General features: G+C 36.1%; 1 long non-coding RNA gene across 1 annotated transcript in view; it reads left to right on the forward strand.

Annotated features, from left to right (window-relative positions):
• The first annotated feature begins 306 nt into the window (after window positions 1–306).
• The window catches only part of LOC145716548 (uncharacterized), a 41,480-nt gene continuing 26,648 nt past the window's right edge, over window positions 307–15,138 (forward strand). Inside the window, exon 1 of the long non-coding RNA XR_014139317.1 lies at window positions 307–4,021. This is a non-coding gene — a long non-coding RNA (uncharacterized LOC145716548). The remainder of the gene's footprint in view (window positions 4,022–15,138) is intronic.

A 15,138-nucleotide genomic window follows, 5' to 3' on the forward strand; every position in this document is an offset into this window, starting at 1 on the left:
GGATAAAAAGTCCTACTTATTCTTATATAAGTGGTTCTGCATTTATATCTTACTTTCTCATATTTCTGTTAAAATATCTTACATTTTTCCCAGTTTTCCTAATTTGAAAAACAGTCAAAATTTGAAATAAGTTGCCAAGTTCTGTTTTGAACTTTTTATTTTTGAATATTTGGAGAAAAAAATAAAAATAATTTATCTCTTTCGAAGTACTGAACATTAAAACATAATTTTAAAAGTTAAAAGTAAAATATTTATGCAAAACTGAGATGATATAAACTTTTTTATTGGTACATTTTATTTTATTTTATTTTTTTTAAGATTTTATTTATTTATTCATGAGAGACAGAGAGAGAGAGAGGCAGAGGGAGAAGCAGGCTCCCAAGGAGCAGAGAGCCCGATGCGGGACTCGATCCCAGGACCCTGGGATCATGACCTGAGCTGAAGGCAGACGCTTAACCATCTGAGCCACCCAGGCGCCCTTTATTGGTACATTTTAAACTTGATTTACAAAATTCTCATCAAAGAAAAAGAAGTGCATGTATATCATTGGAAATATTTTTTTAATGAAAAAAATTAACTTCTTAGCATATTAACTATTTGAAAAACATGTCCAACTGATTTTATCACTCACCTTCCTGTCAGCATTTGTGGTCAAAAAGGAGTTTTCCCCTAACCTCTCAGTTCACTGAAAATTGTAACTTTTATTTAGATTGAATTTTTTCATATTCCTTTCCCGTTGCAGTAAAAAAAAATACCACCACTTTGTAAGTGATGTGTTGATGTGGAAATAGCTATTTTGACTTTATATTGACTTTTAATAAATTATTTGGGGCAAGGGTGACTTCTTGATCTCTTGATCTGTTCTTTTGTTCTTTTCTTACATTTGCTTCTATTCGCCTGAATGATGCTGTCACTGGGTCGACTCCTTCATTACCTCACTTGTAAATAAAATCAATCTCCAACTTTCTTCAAAAGTCAAGCTTTTTCATTGTACTTTTATTTACGTTTAGAAAAGTTTAGTATGAAATTAATACATACTTGTTGTAAACAACCAAACATACGTAAATGGTACTGCAGGACAAAAATTAAAAGGTAAAATTTTTTTCTCCGTCTCTTAGACTTTGTTCTCCCTCTGTGGAATTTGAATCTTCTCAGATATTTTCTAGTACATGCAATCCTGCTATATACTCATTATTAAATGTGTATATTTCCTTTCCTTTTTTTTTTTTTTACAAAAATGGAATCATATGAAAAATACTCTTCTGTGGCTTTCTTTTTTTCACTAACAGTGTATTTTTAAGAGGGTTCTGTGTCAGTACTTACAGAATTACTTCAGTTTTTACAGTTCCATAAAATTCCGTATTTTATTTAGGCTCCAGTTTCCTACTGATAGACATTTAAATTGTTTCCAATATTGCATTATATCATAGTGCTGCAGTGTAGGAATTTGAGCAAACATTTTTGGGATCTTGTTCATTTCCTATCTTTTTATAATTAAAATGTGCTGAAAAAAATGGCAGACTTACAATTTATGTTTTATTCATGGCCTATTTCCACAAAGTTTATAAGATGTCTATGTTTTGTATCATTCTGTATCTCTGAACGATATTTACTTTTATCAACAAAGCATGTTGGATGCCAATAATCAGAATTCAAAACAAAAAATGTTTATTTCTCTGAATGTATCTTTACTAGAAAGTGAAAGAATCATTTGTCTTACTAATTCAGGTGGAAACGCTTATGTGAAAGATTGGAGGAAAAATTCCCTCAGTGAATTACCAGAATCACTGTGACTTTAGATCAGGTTGATCAAATATGAAATTAACTGTTGGATGTTAATATTTTTGTTGTTAATTAAATGGCAAGCATTGAGTGGTTAGGTAAAACTGTCATGACAACACACTCTGGAGTACTCTGTAGTAATTAAAAGCAACAAATTATATGTGCATAAAGCAACATGAATATATTGTAAGAACACTATTGAATGATTAATAAAGAGAATGAATCAAAATCTGTATAAATCAATAAACTTTGTTGATTATGAGGTTATAAATCAATGCATTTTACATTAAAATATACACAAGACATTGTATATTAAACAAAAATTCCTAGGAATTCAAGGCTATCCAATATGTTCGCATGGTTCTAGAAACAGTGAAATGGGATTGGGGAATAAACAAAAGACAGGCAGAAAATAAAACAAAGAATAAGCATTTTAACAATGTTTTCATGATTTAGGGGATACTGATGTGTCTTTTTGCTGGAATCAATGATTTCCCATGAACACTTTCTAAATTGACCTGTTCTTTGAATATTTTTGTTTTTGTTTTTTTCAAGTGGACAGTTGCTGGAATAGGCAGGAAAGATGCAGTACTCACATTCCTCAAATGCAGTGACAGGAATTAGTATCTAGCTATAATTCTGTGGCTGTAAATGATGGTATATTTTAGAGATGACAGTAGTGGGAGGTTACCTGTATTCTGGGTCTACCTCGGACTTGTTTGAGGTGGTTAAATTGCTCGAAAGATGAGAGATACATGGTTGTATTAAAGCTTTGTTATAACATGACCCCAAAGTCAGGATACAAGGATAGCCCAGGTAGCTAACTGTTCGAACTCTTCTTCCTGGCTCTCTGAAGAGATGTTCCAAGAGCTGGGAAGTGGGCCTGAGGGGTAGAACTGTCCAATAGTCAAGGTTCAGAGCCAAAGGGAACTAAAGACTGCGTCGTGAGCAAATGATAAAACAAACAGCTAAAATTTGCATCCAACATGCCACGCCTGGTCCTAACCACGCAACACATACCTGTTCAATCTTCACAACAAAGCCATGAGGTTATAGATGAGAAAACTGAGCCACAGAGAAGTAAAGTACTGGGCTTAAGATTATGCGATTAGTGAATGGTGGAACTGATATTGAAATCCAGGATGATTGCTAAAGGGTCTATGTTCTTACCCAATATTGCGTCTTTGAAAAGGGTGGGGATGGTGAAATAATCAACCATTTCATGTGGTAGGTTCTGGTGGGCTTGTAGAAGCAGTGGTGGAGATGGAATCCAAAGACATGGAGGGAAGGCCTGGTGGAATGGGATAGAAGGGTCAGCAAGAAGTGGTAGAAATCCCGAGGCCATTCTGTGGGGGCTGGAGGGGTCGTGTCGTGCGTCCTGGTCTTGATGAGCAAGGCAGGAGCTCCGAGGGCTGGTCAGCCCGTTTGTGTAATAGGAAGATCTCAGTTCCCTTCATCTCTCAAGCCTTAGCACAGATTTCTGAATAATAAGTTTGGCAGTGTGGAGGCAGCCAAATCAGGATTCTGGAAACGGGATATTCTTTGTTTTGGTGAAGTTGGCAGCCCTCTCTGTATCTTCTTTCTGGATGAATAAAAACTCCAAACATCATGAGCCGGATGTTTGAATGTTTTTAAACCTTGTAATTTTGTGGATTTTTCCTGGCCCCCTTCCCCAGACTCCCACCCCAGTGATGTCACGAAGCTTTTGCATTTGGTTTCTTCATTTCTCTTGACTTTCCAATGAAGAAAGTGTGATTTGAGTTTCTTTTCTCAGGAAGGTGATGGCAAAAGGATATTTATAGTGTTGAAGAATTTTTATTTTCTCTCAGACATCTAGGATGAGTAGTATATTTTAAACCCTACTCTCCAGGATATCTCCCTTCTGCTGAGATAATAAAATTGATCAGATGTTTTGAGGTTAAATAAACTGTTGTAATAATCTGGCAGCTGCCCGCTGGCTATGGTTTTTCAAAAGCAATTACTCACTCTGGAGTCAACTTTGAACTCTACATTTTAATTGAAAAAGCTAATTGTAGGCTATTGCTTCTGATGGAGCGTTTGATTTGGCAGATTAGGAAGTAAAAGGACATTGAGAAGGGAGGGGAGAGGAAGAGAAAGTAAAGTGTTGTGGAGCTTAAATTCCTGTTTATGTACGATTGTTTTCACACACAACACATCGTATGCAACTGGAGAAATGGCAGTTGGACTAAAAAGTCTCTGAGGCATCCATCTGAGACTGGTCTGCACAATCCTTATTTTTGGTTTATTTGCTTATCTCTCAATCTCTTCTCTCCCTCCTTCTCTCTCTTTCTGTGTGTGTGTGTGTGTGTGTGTAAGTGAAAGATGCTGCAAGTGTTAATTTCTTAAATTTAATTCAAATACGAAATTTCAGGAAGAATTTTCAAGATAATTATTAGACCATGCTCATATGCCTAATCAAGAGCTTTTTTCTTAGTTTTGGAGGTGCTAGTGGATAGGGACTGCTATTTGCTTTCACCAAAACATAGCTAACAATTTTACTTATATTCAGTAAGAGGTGGGGATTATCGATATGAGTGTCCAAAAGGACAAATCAAGCCTCTATGGAATCATTAAGAATCTATATTAGTACAAGAGAGGCACCAAACACCCAAAAAGAAATACAGCTACACTGAAATTTGCATCCAGGACAATTAGTAGCATTATTAAAATGGCAAGAAAATAGCTGTTAGAATGAAGCTAAAAAATGTGAGATTTTATATTTCTGCAGTCTTGTCCCCATCTAAAAGCAAAGTTAGTACTTCTAAGTTTATTTAGCGCAGGCGATACTGTGCATTTTATAGATATACATCCTATAAATTAAAAAAATATGTATGAAATATATAAAAAATATATATGAAATATATATGTGAAAGTCATATATCTATATGACTCGTTTGGACTTTATGCTCTAATATCAATTGGCAAACTGTGCTGGGAATTTCCTGTGAATCTAATAAAATGTAGATAGTCTAAATTATGGCTGAAATGAAATGCATGAGTATATGAATAATTTTACACAATGTTTTAAAATGCTAGTTACATATCATTGGGAAATCTAATTTATTTTTAGACTTTTTGTGGAATGCAGATTTGGCTCATCACAGTCCTGTTGATATTTTCATTGACTTCATAAATATAGCTTAATCTCTATGCATCAGCTTTCTGATCTGTAAAAATAAGATACTCTTCCCACACACTTTGCGCTCAAATTCCTCTGTTGAAACAATAAATAGGTTTGTAATATATGAATTTGAGTCCTGCTTCACAATCCAGTGTTCTCTTTATCAACAACAAAGGGGGGGGGCTGACATTTATTTGGTGTTTCAGTATCAAATTTGAAGATACTATAGTTAATGAAAAAGAGAAACATCTGTGTTGATATTATGAGGATTATTCTGAATTATAGATATCACTGGAAATATCAGTTGCCTACTACGTGATTTCCAAGAGCCATTTTTGTGATCTCAGTATTCATAGAGGTTCTCAAGTAAAAATGACACAAGGCAAGCCCTTATAGAGAGATGAAGACTTCAATTAAACATATTTTGTTCTTTTAAAATATTTTAAAACAGCATCTATTTATGTATTTGTACTCATAGACCTCTACTTTTAGCAAACTACTTTCTTGGTTTAAAAATTAGGAAAAAGAAAAAAGATAATTCCTGTGATAAGATTATAGAAAATTTTTCTCTTTCCTTTGAAAGAAAAGATTGAAGAAAAAATTAAGCTTTTTAGATAATCGTAGTAGAGGCAGAATTTAGAGAACAGTGGATTAATACTTTAATTATGGGAAAGTTTCATTTTTGAAGAAGGAAAATATTTAGTTGGATAATGTTTTTTTTTTCTTTTTTTTTTAAACTATGAATTTATTGAGGTAAATAGAATTTTCTCCTCTGACAGTCTTAGGATATAGGGAAGACGTGTTTGAAATGACAATTCTAGAGTCTGGATTTCAAAAACCAAACAAAACCAAAGACTCTTCCAGCACGAGGGTGTAATAGACATTCCAGAACGCTAGTTCTGGAAACAAAAGATGGGATTACACCTCAGCTCTACCGGCTACTTTTAACCTTGGATATGCTTCCGAATCCCAATAAATCTAAATATTCTCATTTTTATAATACAGGGATAATAATAATAATGCCTGGTACTAGATTATGGTTAAGATTAAATGAGTTACTACAAACAGATAAAACTGCTTAATATGCAGTAGCTGTTATTCCACTACACACTGTCTATGTTTTGTAAATGATGGTAATGGAGTTTCCTCAAAATAATCACAAATTATAGAAATAACACAAAGTTATATTTGATATGAAAAATAAAACTTAAATTTCAGAAAAGTCACAAAGAAGTATATAAATATTTTGAGTATATAGTTGGACTTTAGTTGTCAAGCTTCAAGAAAAAATTGAGGATTAAGAAACTGTAGTTATAGGAATCCTCTTACCCCATTAACAGATACACACCATGATGAAAAAATTATTAGGATAGAAAAAAATTAAAAAAAATAAAGTTCAAACAGGAATAACTCCATGTCTTTAGGTAATTTCCCATTTTTTCTGTAAATACATTTGATTATGGACTAAACTAATGGAAAATGTGTTCCTTTTCAAGAAAAATGAGAGAAAAGACCAGAATTGAGCTTGTTGAGATAAATGGAAAATTTTCAAGTACCAATGGCTGTTGGGATTTTATTGTAGTTAAATCCCATACTCTTAATTTCTATAGCAGTACCTTACTGCTCTGGGGGATAAGACATGCCATTCTTTTGTTTGCCCTACAGACTTTACAGTATCTCACCACCAGCGTTACCTGGATTTCTACCCACCACAAAAGACTGTGGTGGGCGGGCGTGTGTCCCTCAAGAGACTTCCGAGAATGGCGTGCAGGTCACTAGCTACTACCTGTGGTAGGATCAGGTTCACTGAGAGTGCTAGCCAAAGCAGAGGCATGACGCAGCGTCTCCGGTTACGTGGTCCATCTGCTCTCAGCTCTGGTGGAGGTTTGATTAGAAGACTGCATTTTGTTTTTGCAGACATACACTTGAGTCTTACTGAGATAATTTGCTGCAAAGAAACTCTGGCTACTGCTCAGGTGAAACAGCTTTCTTTCCATACGGTTTCACTTTCCTGGAGGTGAGATCCAAGAACTGCTTTTTAATGGGAGAAGAAGGATTTCTCCAAGATGACTGCTAGGATTTCTTCAGTCTACTTTCTTTCATTTCGAGTTGATTGAGGGCCATCAGATAGGATTCTTGTTCTACTCTACATGCTTCTTGTCAACTATCTTGCCTTTCACAGTCTGACTACACAGGGACATTTACAGCCTTCCAGGGGAGTCTGCCAGACTTAGGTGTTATGCGCCATACCTCCAGGGATCATTACCATATGGTATTTTAGGAGAGGACACAGTTCATTTCAATGCAATTCAAATGAGCAGATTTCTTTTCTTTATTGCACCACTGCATTTGAAGGCAATCCACCAGAGGCAGAGTCTAACTCTCAAAGGAATGCTCTGCCCACTCTGTCCATTTAACAGGACGTTTGGCTCAAAAATCTAGTCGGTTGATCACACATGTGCAACAGATGTGTGAGCATGCGTAGCGAAAATAAAAAATAAAAAATCCCAGCAGTGTACTGTGGGAAATGTAGCAGAACTACTGGAAAACAGGCCACAAAGAAGTCTGGTACTAAAACTTTGATTTTTGTTGTTGGAAGGGCAATGTTTCTTATTAATCTTTCCCTCCTTTCCTAGGAGGAAAAGGTGTAGGTTTCCACTATTATTTTGCAGTGATTATTCATGTAACAGTGGTGAGGAAACTTTGTTCATTTTCACAGACCTCATCTTATAAAGATATAATTCTAAATATTTTGACCAGACTTTCTTGGGCCTCTGCTTCTCAGGAACTGAGTGTTGGCACACTTCCACCAAAAAAACCACCCATTTACAAGAGAGGATATCAGAAATATACATCCTTTCATCCATGCCCCACAGGCTTACATGGAAAGAGAGAGCACCAGCTGTTTTTCTCATGGTGAATAAGGGTTACTTGGGGAAATCTCTCTTCCTGTTTTTATATGGACAACTAAATTGTTGCATAGCCAGTTAATTTTGGTTAGGTCAACAGCACAAGGTTAATTATTGGAACCTTCCTCTTTTGCCTGTGTGAGAGTAAAAGATTAATAGGAACCAAAAGAAGAAAATGAAATATAGCGACTTATTCTAGAAGAACTATTTATTTGGGAAATATTTGTTTTGCTTTTATTATATTTGAGAAGATTCTACACTTACTCATCTTTGTCTTCTAGGAAATAGTAGAAATGTGAAAACCTGAGTGATATGAAATTAATTAGTTTCAGGAAAGATTTTATATTATGTTAAAACATATCACTTTTACTTTATAATGACAGCATTTTTTTTAAAAAGAGAACTATTGGCCAACCTATTCAATACCTTTGAAATTGTCTTTTCCTGCTGCCTTTGCACCTCAATTTGGCTTAAATAATTCTGTACCTTTTTTTTTTAAAGTTCTGTTATGGTCTTACATTCTCTTTTTAACCTTGGATTTAATTAATGCCTCAAAGGGCACATGGCCTGATTTCTTTCACTATACCATATTTTGATCCAGCTGCATGTTATTATATAACCCCAGAATAAAGCAACCATATCACTGTTGATATATTCTACTTATGTCCTTTGGATTTGGTCAGCATTACATATGGAAGCAGAAACCCACCCTGTATTGTTATAAGGATGGTTTTTCATTCATATCCTTGTTACTCTTAATAAACGTCCCAAAGAAAAATATTCTCCAGCAGCCACTCATAAAGAAGCAGAAAATGGCAAAACCACAGCATAGAAGGAAACCTATGTGAAAACACTGGTTGTGTCTTCCTGGATACAGAAAACAAATAGAGCTTTTGAAAGAGCTTGCCAATACACGCCTGCCAAATAAAATATTGTTTTATGAAGTCAGGAAAAAACTAATTTTAAAGGTTATTGTAGGTTATTTGTGGTCACTTCTGGTGTGCATACAACATGATGTCATCCTGAACTCTTCTCTATTTATATTTCAGTCTTAGAGGTCTTTTGTTTAAAACTCGATCTCAGCTACTAGAGACAATGAAAATACTCTTATTCAATACTCATAAAATTCTAGACTGAAAAAAATCAGAATAGATGGAAAAAAGTCCCAGCCAAGTCTAGGCAAGAAATCATTTAGGCAGATCTATCTTCTGAAATCATACCTACACTGTAGACACCTTCTCAGGACACATTTTCTGGAGAGCTGCTCAAATGCCTGGAAAGTAGCCACGTGTCCAAATGGTTCTGCTGGAAAACTATTGCCCTTTGGGTGGGGGTAAAATGGGACCCTTGCCAGAGACATCTTATCTGAGGAAGGGGAGCAAGGGATTCCTTAGCCTGTCCAATCTCTTTCTCCTTTTGAGTGGATCACTGCCTATACTACCCAGATATCTTTCACTTGTTTGCATGATCTCCTGCAGCAGATTCTCTTCTTCCCTATATCGGAGCTGATTTTTTTTTTCTTTGTGGGAATTTTTTTGCTTGGAAAACCCCTCTTTGTTGAGGTAGTCCTTGGTGAACTAGGAAATGTCAAATAAATACTGGGTGAAGACAGAGTGGAAGGCCAGAGAGATGTTAGCAACTGGAAATGGGGGAAGCTAAGAAGTCTCTTGAGGAAAAAAAAATAAAACAACATTTGATATTGGAAAGAGCACATAATTTTACTAAAATGTAAAAGAAAATGCATGTTTATAGTGGAAATCTGACACTGTAAAAAAGTTATCAGGATACCAAGCTGACATCATTTGCATTGTCTTTAAATTCATTTTAATGAATTCAAAGAATGTTTTTAGAGCACCTTGATGTTCCAGGCATATTGTGTTAGAGAACAAATGAAATAAAGCAGTTATAATAGAAGATACTGAGTCCAATGGAGAAAAATGAACAAGGAAAGAAATACGTGGAGTGCTGTAATGGAAGAATTATAATTTTAAATTTGGTGATCCGGTGACACCGCACTAAGAAAGTGACATTTGAGTAAAACATTAAGTTGTGGAAGGGGTAAACCATTATGCTGTCTTCATTTGGAAAGCATGGTAGACAGAAACAGTGAGTAAAAAGCTCCAAGGTAAGGGGACATATGGTGTATTGGAGGAAGAGCATGAAGGCCAGTATTCATAGCATGTATGTCTGTGGTTATATTAACTTCATCTGCACTTGCATGCGAGTTCACCCCTGCCTTCCATACATGCAGGCACTTTAAAATGCCTGAGATATTTTGAGCAAATACACATTTCAGTAACATAATTTTGTCGTTAAATGTTAAGGTGTACTATTCACAATTCAGGTTTAAGTAAACTGCTCTTTGAAAATCTGCTCTTTACATGAGAATGGGACGTATCAGCCAAACCAGTGAGGTGAGAGATGATTCTGATGTGTTTGTAATTGTATCATCACAATGTTTGTATTGTGCTAATGTTCTAAGTATATTAAGTACTCCAAACCTATAGATAAATTTTGTCACAAGATGGACAATAATTTCTTACTGATCCTTTCTTTTTGGGAAACCTAGTCTGTGAAATGATTTTCTCATCTCTCTGCATAGCTTTGAAGATGATATGAAACACAAGATTCATTCAGTTGATAAAACTTTAGAGAATATATAGTAAAGAATATAAAGTAAATATGTAGTGTAATATAGGAATATGTAATGAGTTAGTAAACAAGATATAGGGAAGTCAAAGCTGGGATATTGATTATTCCTTTAATAGAACTCCCAACTTCACTGTATGCTTGTTTGTCACCATGGGGATAGTTTTAGACAAGTGTCATTTGGGGTTTCCATGTTCCTGGGTTGCTTTGTATCAGGAGTAATCTCTTGGAAAGAAAATTGGAAAGAAGACTGAATTAAAACTAACAATAATAAGATAAGATTGGAACTGTCCTTCTTTTTCTCTTTTAATCGAGGGAAGAGAATAGATTGGGCCCCTTGATGAGATTACACATCCTCTTTGATAATGTCTGGAGGGCTGTGTCCTTTTGACAGCGTAGTAGCAGCAAACCACCCAATGAGGCATCAGCTGTCTCATTAGGAAACAGGTTTGCAACTTGTCATTCCTGTTTCTATATGAAAAAAAGAGGTTCTGTCCTCTAAGGTTTTCTTCAGTTATAAAGCGTGAAAAATAGTAATAATAATAAAGACCAAGGGAAGTTTGTGCACGGTTAACTAGGGACATAATGGGACTGACTCAGAGGTGAGTCAGATTCTCTGCTAGCTGGTCCTGGATCACTGCAAGGTTCATTGAGTGAATCTCAGACCTAGAGCATCATTGTCCCTCTTTGGGTGCGTTCCAATTAAGGGACAGTGCTATTAAGATGGCTGAGTTGGCAACTCTATGGCCTTGAGGATCCCTGAATCCGACTGTGCCCTAGCTATAAATTAGCTGAAATGATTCCAAGGACTCTCGGTTGCATCTTATTTTCCTCCTCTATGATTGATAAGCCAAGTCAGCTCACTTATGATGATGTTCATAAAATATTTTACAAGCTACTGAAAAAGTGTCCTGCATTTAGCCCTGGGGTTTATTTGGGTTCTCTTCTTGCAGAAAAAGATAGATATCATTATACCTCATGATATGGGATAGCATATCTTGACAAAGAAGACAAAGAAGTAAAAATAGTACCAAATGGAAAATATAAGTCTGGGGCAGCCATTAGTTACATGAATGATAAACGTTCTGAACAAGAGTCATTTTATTTTGGTTTTGTGTTATTTATCAATCATTGTTTAGATGGAAATGGTTCATTTTAATAGGAGAAAGTCACCTAGTACAGGAGGGCTTGTAATGAGAAATGGCAGTTCTCTAACTCATGTCTTTTTATCCACAGTCCCATTCCAAAGAGGTAGCTCCTTGTAATTTTTGATTTTGTTCTGCTACATGTTTATTTTTAAAAAATCTGAAACATTCATTTTCCTAAGCCTTATCAGAGTATTTTACAGAATATATTCAGTACCTTAAAAGTCCTTTGTGCTCTGTCTATTCATCCTTTTCCCTCCCCCAGCCTATGGCAACCGCTGATCTTTTTTATGTCTCCATAATTTTGTCTTTTCCAGAATGTCGTGTAATTGGAATCATACAGTATGTAACCTTTTCAGATTGACTTCTTTTACTTAGTAATATGTCTTTCAGGTTTCTCCAAGTCTTTACATGGCTTGATAGCTCATTTCTCTTTAGTGCTGAATAATATACTATCGTTTGAATGTTCCACTGTTTAGGTATCCATTCATTACTGAAGTACATCTTGGTTGCTTCCAAGTTTTGGCAATCATAAATAAGCTGCTATACAATATGTGTCCAGGTTTTTGTGTGGATAAAAATTTTCAACTCCTAGGGGCGCCTGGGCAGCTCAGTTGGTTAAGTGACTGCTTTCGGCTCAGGTCATGATCCCAGAGTCCCGGGATCAAGTCCCACATCGGGCTCTCTGCTCAGCGGGGAGTCTGCTTCTCCCTCTGACCCTCTCCCCTCTATGTCTCATTCTCTCTCTCTCAAATAAATAAATAAAATCTTTTTAAAAAAGTTTCAACTCCTTTGGATAAGTATCAGGGATAGTGGGGCACCTGGGTGGGTAAGTCGGTTGAATGTCCAACTCTTGATTTCAGTTCAGGTCATGATCTCAGGGTCATGAGATCAAGCCCCATGTCCAGCTCTGTGCTGGACATGGAGCCTGCTTAGGACTCTCTCTATCCCATTCCCTCTGCCCCCTCCCAACTTGCTTGCACACTCTCTAAAAAAAAAAAAAAAATCAGGGAGAGTGATGGCTTGATTATATGGTAAAAGTATGTTTAGTTTTGTAAGAAACTGTCAAATGGTCTTCCAAAATAGCTGATCCATTTTACATTCCCACCAACGATATATGAGAGTTCCTGTTGATCCACATCCATATCATCAATTGGTGTTGTGGGAATTCTGACCATTCCAAAGGTGTACAGCGGTGTCTCTATATTGTTTTAATTTGCATTTCCCTTATGATGCATGGTGTGGAGCATCTCTTCATATGCTTATTGAACATCTGTGCATCTTTTTTGGTGAGGTGTTTTTTTTTTTTAAGATTTTATTTATTTATTTGACAGAGAGAGAACACAGATAGGCAGAGTGGCGGGCAGAGGGAGAAGCAGGCTCTCTGCTGAGCAGAGAACCCAATGTGGGGCTCGATCCCAGGGCCCTGGGATCATGACCTGAGCTGAAGGTAGATGCTTAACTGACTGAGCCACTCAGGCACCCCTGGTGAGGTGTTTCTTAAGGTTCTGGCCTATTTTTTAATTGGGTTGGTTTTTTTCTTATTGTTGAGTTTTAAAAGTTCTTTGTATTTTTTAGCCTTTTTAAAAAAAGATTTATTTATTTTAGAGACAGAGTGTGTGCGTGCATGAGTGGAGGGAGGGGCAGAAGGAGAGAACCTTCAAGCAGACTCTTTGCTGTGCTCCGAGCTCAATGCAGGGCTTGACCTCATGATCCAGGAGATCATGACCTGAGCTGAAGCCAAGAATCAGACACTTAACTGACTGAGCCACCCAGGTGCCCATGTATTTTTTAGATAACATTTCCTTCTCAGGTTTGTCTTTTAGAAATATTTTCTCCCAGTCTGTGGCTTTTCTTCTCATTCTCTTGACATAGAAGAAACTGTTTTGTTTTGTTGTTGCTGTTGTTGTTGTTGTTGTTTTAGTTATTTCATTTTAATGAAGTCTAGTTTATCAATTCTTTCTTCCATGGATTGTGCCTTTGGTGTTGTAGCTGAAAAGTCATTGTCAACCCAAAGTCATCCAGGTTTTCTCCTATGTTATCTTCTAGGAATCTTAGAGTTTTGTGTTTTATATTTAGATATGTGATCCATTTTTAGTTAATTTTTGTGAAAAGTGTAAGATTTGTCTAGATTCAATTTTTTTTTTTAGCATGGATGTCCAGTTGTTCCAGCACCATTTTTTTTAAAGATTTTTTATTTATTTATTTGACAGAGACAGACACAGAGAGAGCACAAGCAGGGGGAGCAGCAGAGGGAGAGGGAGAAGCAGGCTCTTTGCTGAGCAGGGAGCCTGATGTGGGGCTCAATCCCAGGATCCTGAGATCATGATCTGAGCCAAAGGCAGACGCGAATGACTGAGCCACCCAGGCACACAGCCCCCCCCTTTTTTTTTCCAGCACCATTTGTTGAAGAGATTATTTTTTCTCCTTGTATTGCCTTTGTTCCTTTGTCAAAGATTAGTTAAGTGTATTTGTGCAGGTCTATTTCTGAGCCCTCTAGTCTCTTCTGTTAATCTATTTGTTTATTCTTTTGCCACTATCACACTGTCCTAAATCCTGTAGCTTTATAGTAAGTCTTAAATTGAGTAGTGTCAGTCCTCCAACTTTTTTCTCCTTCAAGATTGTGTTGGCTCTTCTGGGTCTCTTACCTCTCAATATAAACTTAAGAATCTGTGTATTGATAATCCACAAAATAACTTGCTGAATTTTAATTGGGATTGCATTGAATCTCTGGATCAAGTTGGGAAGAATTGACATCATAACAATATTGTATCTTTTTATCCATGAATATGGGATATCTCTCCCTTTGTGTAGTTAGTTTTTATTTCATCAGAGCTTTGTTTGTTTGTTTGTTTTTTAAGTAGTCCCCATACCCAACATGGGGCTTGAACTTACCACCCTGAGTTTAAGAGTCTCATGCTCTACCAACTGAGGTAGAGGGCACCAACCAGATGCCCCTCATTCATCAGAGCTTTATAGTTTTCCTCATAGAGATGTTGTACATTTTTTGTTAGTTTTATACCTAAGTATTTCATTTTTGGGGTGCTGATGTAAGTGGTATCGTGTTTTTAATTTCAGATTCCACTTGCTCATTATTAGTATATATGAAAGTGATTGACTCTTGTATATTGGCTTTTTATCCTGCAACCTTGCTATAATTATTATTTCCAGGAGGTTTTTTGGTTGTTTCTTTGAGATTTTCTACATATCTGATTATGTCATCCACAAAGTTTAATTTCCTATTTTACAGTCTCTGTAACTTTTACTTCCATACCTTTTCTTATCTTATCCCTTAGCTTGAACTTCCAGTATAATGTTGAAAAGGAGTGGTGAGAGGGGACATCCTTGTCTTGCATCTGATCTTAGTGGGGAAGATTTGAGTTTCTCATCATTAATGGTATTAGTGGTAGGTTTTTGTAGATATTACCAATTTAAGAATGCTACCCTTTTATTCCTAGTTTACTCAGAGTTTTTATCATGAGTGGGTGATGGATTTTATGAATTTTTTTTT

The sequence above is a fragment of the Leptonychotes weddellii genome, chromosome 12, assembly GCF_054177405.1.
Source record: "Leptonychotes weddellii isolate Sample4059 chromosome 12, ASM5417740v2, whole genome shotgun sequence".
Classification (NCBI taxonomy): domain Eukaryota; kingdom Metazoa; phylum Chordata; class Mammalia; order Carnivora; family Phocidae; genus Leptonychotes; species Leptonychotes weddellii.